Raw genomic sequence first — 13,907 nt, forward strand, 5'->3', positions numbered from 1 at the left:
TACTCTTATCACATGAAACATACGAAAATAAAATAAAAACTGCTTCTACGAGTCACAGAGATGACCTTCGAATGCATTACTGCAATAGCCAATTCATTACTGCATCAAGTTCACCGACAAATATTGGACTGAGTATTAAACAAAACAGTCAATTGTCTATAACCGCTTAACATTTTGCTTATTATGACAATGGTTGAATAAAGGACAAGAAATGAGCCTCAGGATTTTATTCATAGAAATCATATCTGGTCAGTATTGATGCTGTGTTTCAACGTTTAATTGTTATTGGTTGTTCGTCTTAGAAGTACTGGCATCACGTTAAACTTAGTAGCAAGAAGAAAAGAAAGCAACCTTCTACATGTAAAGTACTGACAGTTTCTGACAGTATTGTTCAAATATTTGAATGATCGGGCAATTTAAAAGTATTGTCTAATTGTAAGTCTCTTTGAGAGTGGAATATTGTAATATTGCAATATTTTAAATAGTATCGGTCCCTTGAGTTATCATAGGAAAGTATTATTGATATTATTAAAACCAATCAATTTTGACAATAGGTAACTGTTATAAATTCCAGTTGCTAATTATGTTTTCTCTAGACGAGCGCAAGAATCGCGGAAGAAGTATCTATAGTTATAGTACATATGCGTCTTTAAGATTTTCTATCGATCCTATAAAAGAAGCCTGCAGAATTTATAAAATGTCGCACAATATAAATTATACAAGATAGTCGCATACTTATCTTGGTTTCAGAAGTCAAGTAAAATTTATTATACGTATAGAAGTTTCAAAAGTAAGCTAAGTTTAAGAATTACTTCTCGAAGTTTCATGCCTGGAAACAGGAATCTGAAAGAGGTAATGTCAGGCTTGCTAACAATAAGCAAACATCCATCAACATATTTTTTTACATTATACCACATGAAAGATAATGAATATTGATGTGGAGGCAATTTAAACTTACATGAATGATACTTTATATGACAGAAAATATGAATGATACTTTATATGACAGAAAATATGAATGATAGTATTTACTTACATATTTTCAAAGAGAAATACTTGGATTAAGTATCATTTGCAAATATTGATATAGTGTAGTGATAGTTAATCTATCTTTGGATTATCTCATTCCACCCCTCCATAAAATTGATCGCCATTACTTGATTAATACTTATTTTATAAAAGTGACCTTCCGCCAGGACGATGAAAGCAAAAAAAGTTATGTTTAACCTTAGAAAGAAGCATATCAGGAGGCAATTAGTCTAAAACTACACCGTGAATGGTAATCCATTGTACTTATAATGGCTCTTATATCAATAATAATGACTTATAATTTAGGCACAAACCACATATTTTGAGATGAAGCACTCGATTATATTGATCTGTTGTATTTAACTAGAATTTATTTTATGAATCTCAGAAGGATAAAATGCAAAGTCGTTTATACAAGCAGAATGGGAACTCCAAACGTAAAGGGACGTATATAGATACTACAAGGCATTTTTGATTGTGTTCTACCGTTTTTATAAAAAAAATCAACCTTATTTGTATTATACTTGGGTTAATGCAAATATATCTTTATATGCAATCGAAACACTGACACCCTTTCCATTCACTACTTATTACACTCTCCCTAAATAACTCTTACCTCACACTACCCCCTACACCATTCAACTCTACACCACCTCTTACACTAACCGTTTCTCTGAAATAATGTAATATAAAACTAATATTCCACACACCCTCTTACACCAACCCATTCACTCAACAAATGAAACCGAAAGCATCTGTGTGTATGTGTGTGCGCGTTCATAATGTTACTCATCTATTCATTGTATATTTCCTCCGTGATAGATCGGTGCTACTGGCTATAATCGTAGAGGGGTCCCTGGTAGTTGGTGCTTTTGACTGAGAACAAAATGATATATTTCACTTCTCCCCGAGTTTCAGCTGGTGATGCATTCGGAATATCAGTTTCAATGACCCGTTGTCATTATTGCTATATCTGGTATTCTCATATTTTCTATTTAGGGAGTTTTTCGGCCAGAAAGCCCTCAAAGGGTCATATTACCACACGTGTGGTCCAAGGTCAATGATTATATTACTGCCCCCGACAATAAACAACAACTTCGGAATTACTATGTGGTTTTATGAGGGGGGAGGACATTAAGGTTGTTTATGCAAAACTATCTCGACCGTGCGTTATTTCTTGTCACTTGGACGCTCATCAGCTACTCGTCCTGCGTAACAAAGGTGACGACGGAACAAGACTCAACGTCATAACCCATGTTTTTATTATGACTCGCGTTAAACGTCATTTCATGTATTGTGGAACCAGAATATAGGCATGTGTGGCGCATCAGCTTTTCTTGTTTCCTGGTTGTAGCCTCAGAAAACCAAGCACACACGTTCATATACCTTGCTTTGGTCAATGGAAATCACCTTGTTCAACATCTCGACTAGAACTTCCTTTAACTGCTCTTAGGACGCAATGAAAGCCCAATCGAACTCCGAAGGGTAGGAGTATGACATTTTTCTTGATCTTTTTCTAGAAAAATCATCAACAGAGGCAAACTGTTTTTATTACCCACCTCTCTCATATTTGCGCGTTTACTCATATTCAATATTTCTTTGGTTGGTAACATTAACAAAACTATTGTCGATATTGTCCTTCCGTTGTTAAAATTTTGGTTACTGTCAACTTCTGTGCTTGAAAAAATGCATCCGGTTGTGCAATTGTTATTTTCTTGTGTTTGAAAGTATTAATGTCTGTATTTATAATAGTGCCAGTTTGTTTGTCATAACGTTTTTGTTTGTTACTTTAACAATCTGTGTTTTTGTGTCCATAATTGTCAAAACTTTTATCGAAATTCTTAAGTGTGTATGTGCTGTTAGTACCTTTACAAACAATAACTCTTACCACTACTCTAGAGGAGTACTATAGACGAGTTAGATCAATACTAAAAACAGAGCTCAATGCTAAAAACAAGATAATGGGTATCAACACTTTAGCTGTCCCAGTTATAAGCTACAGCTACAACATCCTTAACTGGACACTAAACGAACTATGTAAAATAGACAGGAAAACAAGAAAAATAATGACAGGATATAGGATGCACCACCCAAAATCTGACATAGAAAGGCTATATATACAACGCACAGAAGGTGGCAGGGGTCTTATACAGCTAGAAAACTATTATAAAATAACCACCATAGGACTGCAAAAATACCTACTCCAGAAGCAAGGGAAACTAATACAAATAGCCACAAAACACGAGCAAAACAAAAAACTGTTTTCAGTATTTAAGGAAGCTGACAAATACAAACAAGAAATCAATCTACCTAACAAATACGAAGAAGAAGAAGAAGAAACAACAAAAGCTATAAAACAAATGAAATCCAAACTAAAACTAGAACAGCAACGGACCATGATAAAACGATGGCAAGAAAAGCCCCTACATGGTAAATACTGGGCTAAACTAAATGCGAAAGAAATAGACAGAGAAAAATCCCAGAAATGGCTGAGAAGCTCAGGACTCAAAGCAGAGACTGAAGGATTTTTAATTGCTGCACAAGACCAAAGCCTCCCCACCAGAAATTACCAAAAACACATAATGAAAAGAAATATAACAAGTAACTGTAGAATATGTGGAGATCGACAAGAAACAATAAATCATATTATCTCTGGCTGCCCAGTCCTGGCTAAGAAGGAATATATTCACAGACACGACAGAGCTGGGACCTATATACACTGGAAGCTATGCCAACATTATGGAATAGCAACAGAAAAAAGATGGTATAAACACACGCCAGAAAAGGTCACAGAAAACGAGAAAGCAACCATACTCTGGGATATGCCAATACACACAGATAGAGAAATTAAGGCAAATAGACCAGATATAGTTGTCAAAGATCATGAAGGAAAAAAATGCCTTCTAATTGATGTTTCAATACCAGCAGATGACAACGTTTCTCTAAAAGAAATGGAAAAACTTTCAAAATACAAAGACCTGGAAATAGAGATAACTCGAATGTGGAATCTAAAAACAGAAACAATTCCTATCATAGTAGGTGCCTTAGGTATAATAAAAAAATATTCAGACAAATACATAACAAAAACACCAGGACTTACAAATATATATAACATACAGAAAATTGCACTACTGGGTACTGCACACATTCTACGCAAAACACTTTCAATACAGTAAACATAAGAGCACCACAGCAAACCACAGCACATACCCAAGGCGCACAGAGCTGCGCTCGGTAGTGAAGTGAAAGCACGTTATAAAAATAAAACTACTGAATAATAATAATAATAATAATAACAATCCTTTCTATTATGGGCACAAGGCCTGACATTTGGGGGAGTGGATAGTCAATTACATTGGCCCCATTACTCAACTGCTACCTATTTAATCGACTCCGAAAAGATGAAAGGCAAAGTCAACCTTGGCGGAATTTGAACTCAGAACGATTCTGCCAGCTCACCGCCTTAATAATAATATTAATAATAATAATAATAATAATAATAATAATAATAATAATAATAATAATAAGAAGAAGAAGAAGAAGAAGAAGAAGAAACAGAATGGGAGTGACAAAAGAAAAGATCCATGGCGGAAGAATCCAGGCAGGGTTAGACAAGCTCTCGAAGGAAATCTCAGTGTTAGACCGAAAAGAGAAAGGGGAGCTTAAAAGCGAATAAAAATACAGGGTGCTGAAAAAGAAGTATAATATTGAAAGAAAGGACCTGAATGTAGTAGTGGAGGAACTGAAACAGCGCCTCGTTGCAAAGAAAGCAAAGATGATAAGATACGACTAAAGAATGACGGGTTACCACCAGAATAGGTTTTTCAGAGTAGATCAGAAGAGATTCTATAAAGAAATAAATGGGGAGAGTACAGATGAAATGTTGATACCAGATAACATTGAAAGTCAAAGGTTTTGGAGTGACATCTGGAGCAAAGACGACAAGGAGCGCAAGAAGGATGCCGAATGATTGCAAGAACTGAAACAAACAGTAGTCTGTCCAAAACAGGCAGAACTAGTCATTTCAGTTTGGGAAGTAAAGGAAATCAGTAAAAAATGAACAACTGGAAGGCCCCGGGACCAGATGGAGTTCAAGGCTACTGGATCAAACAATTTGGTGAATATCATGCACGAATAGCTGCGCAACTCAACACCTTGTTAAATGCCGACCAAGTAACACCAGAGTGGTTGACATTGGGTAGGACAGTGCTGTGCCTGAAAAAAAAAAACATCAGAAAAGGCAATACGGTAGACAATTAGAGGCCGATATCCTGTTTGCCACTTATGTGGAAGTTATTGACTGGAATAGTCAATGTACGAACATCTGGAAAAATGGAGTCTTGTTACATGAGCAGAAGATACCAAGGATCAACACCTGAGAGACAAAACTGTACTCAGAGACTGCAAGAGGAGGAAAAGTAACTTAGCCATGTCATGGATCGACTATCGTAAGGCGTACGATATGATCCCACATTCTTGGATTATGGAATGTATGAACCTATTTGGTATTGCATCGAATGTTGAGCGATTGCTTGGAAAAAGTATGGCGAATTTAAGGACGGACCTGACAGCATACGGAAAACGTTTAGGGACAGTAGAATTTAGGAGGGGTATCTTCTAAGGGGACTACTTGTCCCCACTGATCTTTGTACTGTGCTTGATACCACTAAGACTGATTCTGAAGAAAGCAAAAGCTAGGTATGTATTCAAAAGTCGCCAACAGAAAGTCAACCATTTGTTATTCATGGATGACCTCAAACTTTATGGTGAAGATGAAGCCCAAGTCAGTTCCCTCGTTGATACGGTGTATACCTTCAGTGGTGATGTCAGAATGGAATTCGGACTGAAAAGTGTGGTGTGTTAGTCTTGAAGAGAGGCAAAATTCAAATGTAAGGACGGGCTAACTCTACCGGCGGGAGAGGTTATGAAGTAGATAGAAGAGACGGGTTATAAGTACTTGGGGATTTTGGAAATGGATAAATTCATGGAGAAAGAAATGACAGAAAAATTTAAGGTGGAGTACTTACGCAGACTGATACTGATCCTTAAATCGAAATTAAACAGTCGGAATAAGATCGAAGCTATTAACACCTGGGCGGTTTCACTCCTTAGATATGGCGCAGGGGTAATCGCATGGACAGTAGACTAACTAAACAGCTTAGACAGAAAGACGAGGAAATTGCCAACTAGATATGGGTCACTCCACTCAAAAAGAGGCACAGACAGACTGTATGTACCAAGAAAAAGAAGGGGAAGAAAACTTATTGGATGCGAACACAGCATTAGAGCAGAAGAAAACAACATAGCATGGTATGTAAAATATGCCACGGAACCGCTATTATTAGAAGTAAGAAGGTCAGGCTTGTGTAGGATGAAAGATTGCAAAGATAAAGCACTATACAAGAACTTGAGAACGAATGAAACTGAAAATAGGTGGGTAAAGAAAAGAATGCATGGTCAATTTCATTGAGATGTTGAAGATAAGACAGACACAGAAAACAGATGACTGTGGATGACTAAAAGTGATTTAAAACCGGAAACGGAGGCTCTAATCTGTGCTGCCCAAAAGTAAACTACATAAAATACAAAATAGACAACACATCAGAAAGTGATAAGTGTAGAATCTGTGGACAAAACGGTGAAACCGTATGGCATATTACCAGTCAATGTACGCCACTAGCCCAGAAGGAATATAAGAAACGTCACAACAATATAACCTGGCTTGTCCATTGGACACTTTGCAACAAGTATGGACTTAACAGAGCAAAAAATTGGTACGACCACAAATCCGAAGGCATCGTTGAAAAGAGAAATACAAAGATCCTATGGGATTTTATGATTCAGTGCGACCATGAAAAAGAGAATAGGAAGCCGAATATAGACTTAATTGAGAAAGAAAACAAACTATGCTGGATCATAGATATAGCATGCCCAGCTGACAACAAGGTATGCGTTACGGAAGAAAGAAAAGTCGAGAGATATGGCAGGGTAGCTTAGGAAGTTAAGCAGTTGTAGTCGATGAAAAAGGTGTTAAAAGTACCAATAATTATCGGAGCCCTGGGAACAGTGAGCAAAAATCTCGAGAAGTTCATGGAACAAATAGGGGCTGCAATAAGGGTTGAGCACTTGCAGAAAACAGCACTGCTTGGAACCGCAATAATAATGATAATGATAATAATAATAATAATAATAATAATAATAATAATAATAATAATAATAATAATAATAATAATAATAATATAGTAGGTGCCTTAGGTATAATAAAAAAATACTCAGACAAATACATAACAAAAATACCAGGACTTACAAATATATATAACATACAGAAAATTGCACTACTGGGTACTGCACACATTCTACGCAAAACACTTTCAATACAGTAAACATAAAAGCACCACAGCAAACCACAGCACATACCCAAGGCGCACAGAGCTGTGCTCGGTAGTGAAGTGAAAGCACGTTATAAAAATAAAACTACTGAACAATAATAATAATAATAATAAAGATAGTGCTCATGGGATCTGCCCATATCCTACGTAAAATACTGTCTATGTGATCTCAAATTTTAAAACAAACACAATTTTCTTATGGTTTCTTAAACATTCTCTAGTACAAATCCAAACGTACAAATCCAAATATATGGTACCCTAGGCATAATACCTACATGAACTTCTAACTTGTTGTCTCTTGAGGTCTCTGGGTGAGACTTGGACCCAACTTGTACAAATGCAAAACAAAAGTCAAACAAAATAATAATAATAATAATAATAATAATAATAATAACAATCCTTTCTACTGGAAGCACAAGGTCTCAAATTTTGGGGAAGGGATTAAGCCGATTACATCAACCCCAGTGCGTAACTGGTACTTATTTAATCGACCTCGAAAGCATGAAAGGCAAAGTCGAACCCGGCAGAATTTGAACTCAGAACGTAGCAGCAGACAAAATACCGCTAAGCATTTCGCCCGGCGTGCTAACGATTCTGCCAGCTCGCTGCCTTAGTAGTAGTAGTAGTAGTAGTAGTAGTAGTAGTAGTAGTAGTAGTGGTGGTGGTAGTGGTGGTAGTAGTAGTAGTAATAGTAGTAATAATAACTGTCTGAAATTTTGACTCAAGACCTGCGATTTTAGGTTGAAGAGGTCAGTCGATTATATCGACCCTTCACTAGTACTGTATTCAATCGACCCCACTATATTGGTGTGCGAATGTGTGTGTGTGTGTGTGTGTGTGTGTGGAAATTGAATAAACAGAACCCCAGTACTTGACTCGCGCTTATTTTACTCACCCTAGAAAGATGAAAGGCAAAGATAAAGTTCAGCGCTCTCTCTCTCTATAACTGATCAGTACTTAAGATTCTACTCCTTTTTCTACTACTACTTTTTCTACTACTACTACTACTACTACTACTACTACTACTACTACTACTACTACTACTACTACTTCTGCTGCTGCTGCTGCTGCTATCTTTTCGAAACAAGTTTCTATTTTCATAACTCAGAAATGAACAATAGGGAATTGAATTGTTGTTGCTGTTGTCTAGCCCCTACCACTCCCGATCGAAGACGCTACAAAAATAAACACCCGGTCTTTTGTATATGCATAACCACATTTTGCAATGTGTCTTTATCTTAATAACACGGTTAGATGGGAATTGAAAGGAATTTGTTTTCTATTTCTTGCATATCACGTAGAATTTTCTTGATTGGCTCATAAAGAATTGATTTATAAAGTTTGGTACACTATGAATGTCCTGATATTACACCACTGAAAAAAATAGATTGTATTGGCCCAGGTACAACTGTGTGGTTTAGACGTTCGCTTTGAAAGCACGTGGTGCAGGGTTTAGTCTCACAGCGCAGCACCTTGGCCAAATGTCTTCTACTAATACCCCTGACTGATAGATGACATATAAGTAGATTTGGGAAACGGAAATTGCATGGAAAACCGTCACGCGCGCGTGTGTGCGCATTTGTTTATCCCACCACTTCACAGCCAATGTTGGTTTGTTTATGCTCCCATAACTCTGTGGGTTGGTAAAAGAACAATAGAGTAAGTATCAAACTTTAAAATAATAATAATAATAATAATAATAATAATAATAATAATAATAATAATAATAATAATAATAAGGGACCTTTTGAGTGGGATGGGCTACTCGACCTGAAGAAAATTCTAACTGGGCCCCGCCTGGACGGTCATGCGCTGTTTATCTTGATATGAGATCACCATGTCGCGTACATATTGTTGTGATGCATGTGCCTGGTGTACCCTTATCAGATGGGTAGTCATAATGGGTATAAAGGGATTCGTATATTTTACCCCAGTGTCACTTTGATGGTATGCACTGCTCTCTCACTCAGTAATAATAATAATAATAATAATAATAATAATAATAATAATAAGTAGTATTAGTGAGGTCGATTTCTTCTACTAAAACCTTCAAAACAGTGCCCCAGCATGGCAGCAGACTAATGACTGAAAGAGTAAAATGACTGAAAGAAGAATAAAAAATTATTTAAAAAAATATAATTGAAAACTGTAAGGTCAGAAGTCAGGAATGTTTATAAAATTCACTTCAGTAATATAATTAACGATGACAATAAATCACTTTATAATCATTATTACGAAGCTGCTAAGTTACAATGGTATTAGACAAGAATGCTTGGAGCCAATACTGCGTTCTATGTTGATTGCTAGCAGTTCACCCATAAATTTTAATTGCACATCTGTATAATACAGATCAGTAATTTCTGATTGAATTTTCCATCGAAACCAATAATTGTTACCCTAACTTGATTGAGTTAAGCAAATAAATATCCCATTTTACTTGCTATTTGTTGCATTAAAACCAGAGTTTCAGGAGCGCTTACACGTTCGTTTGACTTGCTAAATATATATCAGCCTAAGGAATACGTAGTTAATGTTTAAGCTTAACTCTATATACAATTTCAATTGTTACTAACATATTTAAAGTGGCTTCGTTAAATATCATAATAATAATAATAATAATAATAATAATAATAATAATAATAATAATAATAATAATGATAATAATAACAATAATAATAATAATAATAATAATAATAATAAAAATAATAATAATTTTTATTGTTGTTGTTGTTGTCGTCATTATTATTATTATTATTATTATTATTATTATGATATAATATTATGATATAATAATGATAATCTAGAACAACACTATGTACAAATCCAAATATATGGTACCCTAGGCATAACACCTACATGAACTTCTAACTTGTCTCTTGAGTTCTCTGGGTGAGACTTGGATCCAACTTGTACAAATGCAAAGCAAAAGTCAAACATAAAATAATAATAATAATAATAATAATAATAATAATAATAATAATAATAATAATAATAATAATAATAGCGCCTACAGAGTATCTCAACAGGCATGATAGAGCTGCACAATATATTCACTGGGTAATTTGCAAAAACCTGAACTTGCCCCATAATAAAAACTGGTGGAAACACAAACCACCCCCAGTACTTGAAAATGATCACATCGCACTCCTCTGGAACTTCACCATTCAAACTGACAGAAAGATAGATGCAAATAGGCTAGACATCATACTGAAAGACTTCAGACAAAAATCATGCCTCCTGATTGATATGACTGTCCCAATCGATATAAACGTATCTGTCAAGACCTACGAAAAACTGAGCAAATATAAAGATCTTGAAATAGAAATTAGCAAAATGTGGAATCTGAAGACGAAAACAATACCTATTGCCATAGGTGCCCTGGGAATGACAGCGAAACGGGCTGATTACTACCTAGCTCAGATACGAGGAAACCCCAAAATGGCTGAAGTTCAAAAGATAGTGCTCATGGGAACTGCCCATATCCTACGTAAAATACTGTCTATGTGATCTCAAATTTTAAAACAAGCACATAATTTCTTATGGTTTCTTAAACATTCTCTAGAACAACACTATGTACAAATCCAAATATATGGTACCCCAGGCATAACACCTACATGAACTTTTAACTTGTTGTCTCTTGAGGTCTATGGGTGAGACTTGGATTCAACTTGTACAAATGCAAAGCAAAAGTCAAACATAAAATAATAATAATAATAAAATAATAATAATAATAATAGTGATTCAAAACCGGAAACGGAGGCTCTAATCTGTGCTGCCCAAGAGCAAGCACTAAGAACAAACTACATAAAATACAGAATAGACAGCACATCAAAAAGTGATAAATGCAGAATCTGTGGATAAAACGGTGAAACCGTATTGCATATTACCAGCCAATGTACGCCACTAGCCCAGAAGGAATATAAGAGACGCCACAACAATATAGCTAGGCTTGTCCATTGGACACTTTGAAGTAAGTATGGACTTGACAGAGCAAAATATTGGTACGACCACAAAGCTGAAGACATTGTCGAAAATAGAAATGAAAAGATCCTATGATTCAGTGCGACCATGAGATAGAAAATAGGAAGCCGGACATAGACTTAATTGAGAAAGAAAACAAACTATGCTGGATCATAGATATAGCATGCCCAGCTGACAACAAGGTATGCGATAAGGAACGAAGAAAAGTCGAGAAATATGATAGGTTAGCTTAGGAAGTTAAGTAGTGGTGGTCGATGAAAAAAGGTAGCAGTAGTACCAATAATTGTCGGAGCCCTGGGAACAGTGAGCAAAAATCTCGAGAAGTACGTGGAAAAAATAAGGGCTGCAATAAGGGTGGAGCACTTGCAGAAAACAGCACTGCTTGGAACCGCTCGAATACTCCGGAAGGTGCTCGAAAAATAAGAAGTGTTACCTTAGTTTACTGGTAGTGAACAGCTGACACGGTAGTACATCTCCAGCGTTAGAAGCTGTGCAAAGGCACACAACAACAACAACAACAACAACAACAAGAACAACAACAACAACAACAATAATAATAATAATAATAATTATAACAATAATAGTAGTAGTACAAGTCCACAAACCTGTAGGAGAAGAGTAGTCTGTTGAAATCGACTCTAGTACAAGTCTGATGTTGAGATTGCTGTCTTAAGTAGGATAAAAGGTGAGATTAAAACTCAGAATTTTGAGAGGAAGATACCACATACATCAGCGTATTTTCTATAGGCGTTAATGTTTCTGCCACTCCCTGTCATTCTCTTGAAAAGTTAATTAACAAAAATTAACTGAAACACTAAATAGAGTGTAATTAGGATTGCTTGTTTTAAGTTAGTGTTCTTGGTTAATCAATACCTAATTATTATTCTGAACGTTAAAAAATGGCACAATGAAGACGTAGAATGACGGAGAAAATATATTTATGATTGTGCACTGAGCAACACTTTACTGGAGTAGTGGTCTCCGGACATATTTAGTTATATGACTGTGTGATTAAGAAGTTCGCTTTGGTTTCAGTTTCAGTCTCATCTTGGTCTCCTACCCAACACCCAGGACCGAACACTGCCTTATGAGTGAATTCGGTAGGAAAAACTGTGAGGAAACCCCGTTACACACACACACACACACACACACACACACACACACACACACATGTATATAGTTGAAATATGTAGAAAAACAAAAGACGAAGACAGGGGTATAAACAACAAGCAGGTATATTAGTATGACGCTCGGGAAGGTGAAAACAGTCTTTTACGTTTCGAGCCTACGTTCTTCAATAGAAAGGAATAAGAGAAAATAGACAAAGAGAGGATAAAAAAGAACTTGTGAATTTAGCGGTCAAGTATGGTGACTGATTAGAAAAACAAGTTTGAAAGATGAGGTTTAAAGGAGAGGAGATAATAAAGTATTGGTGATCCAAAAGAAGGTGCGCGTGCGTGTGTGTGCATGTGAGAATGTGTAAGTAAGTGTGTGTGTGGATAGGGGCTAGTGACTTTGACGTGTGTGGGAGTGTGCATGTATAAGTGTGAGTGTCTGTAATGTGTGGCTCTCATATAGTGGTACGTGTGGTGACGCTATTGAAGATTGATTGTGGGTGTGTGGATGATGGTATGTGGTGTGGGTGCTGGGAAGTGGTCAGTGATATATATATGTATGAATGTATATATGTGTATGCGTGTGTGTGTACTTTTGTGTTTGTGTTGCGCATGTTCCCCATCGTCGCCTGGCAACCGATGCTGGTTTGTTTAAATCACCCAAATTAACAGTACAGTAAAATATACCTGCAGAATAAGTGCAAAAATGAGATTTGCTTAACTAAATCTTTCAAGGCAGTGCGTCAGCATGGCCGCAGTGCAATGACTGAAACAAATAAAAGTAAAAGATAAAGATATCTGTAGTGTCTTAGCATAAAAAAATCTGTTTCACATAACGTGTCAACTGTAGGGAGGGAAATCTAACGGGCCTTGAACAAATATATATGCCTGGAGTTGATTTGAACTTATGGCAAATGTGCAGCTGCTTCAAAATGATTATCCACTGAACCATCCTACCTCTGAGAAACCCTTGTTCGATCTTCTATTGATGAATGAAATTCTATGTGGTACTTCAATCAGCTAGAAGTAGCAACAAAATCTCTCACGAATCACACCGTAGTGCCTTTAAAAATACTAGGTACAATAGATTGTATGATATAGTCTTTGTTACTTTAGAATATCTTAGTCATCATTGCGAAGGCCATGCTGGAGTATCAAATTCAAAATAGTATAGTCATGGCTGGAGCACTGTCTATTATAGGTCTGTCTTCTCATTGCTGATTTAGGACTAAATAATAATGACATGACCTATTTAGCATTGATTGATTTGTTTGAATGCGATTCACTGAATTAATTTACCTTGAAAGTATAAAGCATAATATCGTTGTAAGAGGACAACTTAATCGGGGCCCAAAACATTAAACGATGTGACACTAACAGAAATGCTGGAATC

At 36.1% G+C, this 13,907-nt stretch overlaps 1 protein-coding gene across 5 annotated transcripts in view; it reads right to left on the reverse strand.

Moving 5' to 3' along the window:
- Positions 1-13,907, reverse strand: part of LOC106877850 (FMRFamide receptor) — a 171,332-nt gene that overhangs the window by 89,852 nt on the left and 67,573 nt on the right. The window lies entirely within an intron of this gene.

This window comes from Octopus bimaculoides, chromosome 1, assembly GCF_046866305.1.
Source record: "Octopus bimaculoides isolate indiv1 chromosome 1, ASM4686630v1, whole genome shotgun sequence".
NCBI classification, from domain to species: domain Eukaryota; kingdom Metazoa; phylum Mollusca; class Cephalopoda; order Octopoda; family Octopodidae; genus Octopus; species Octopus bimaculoides.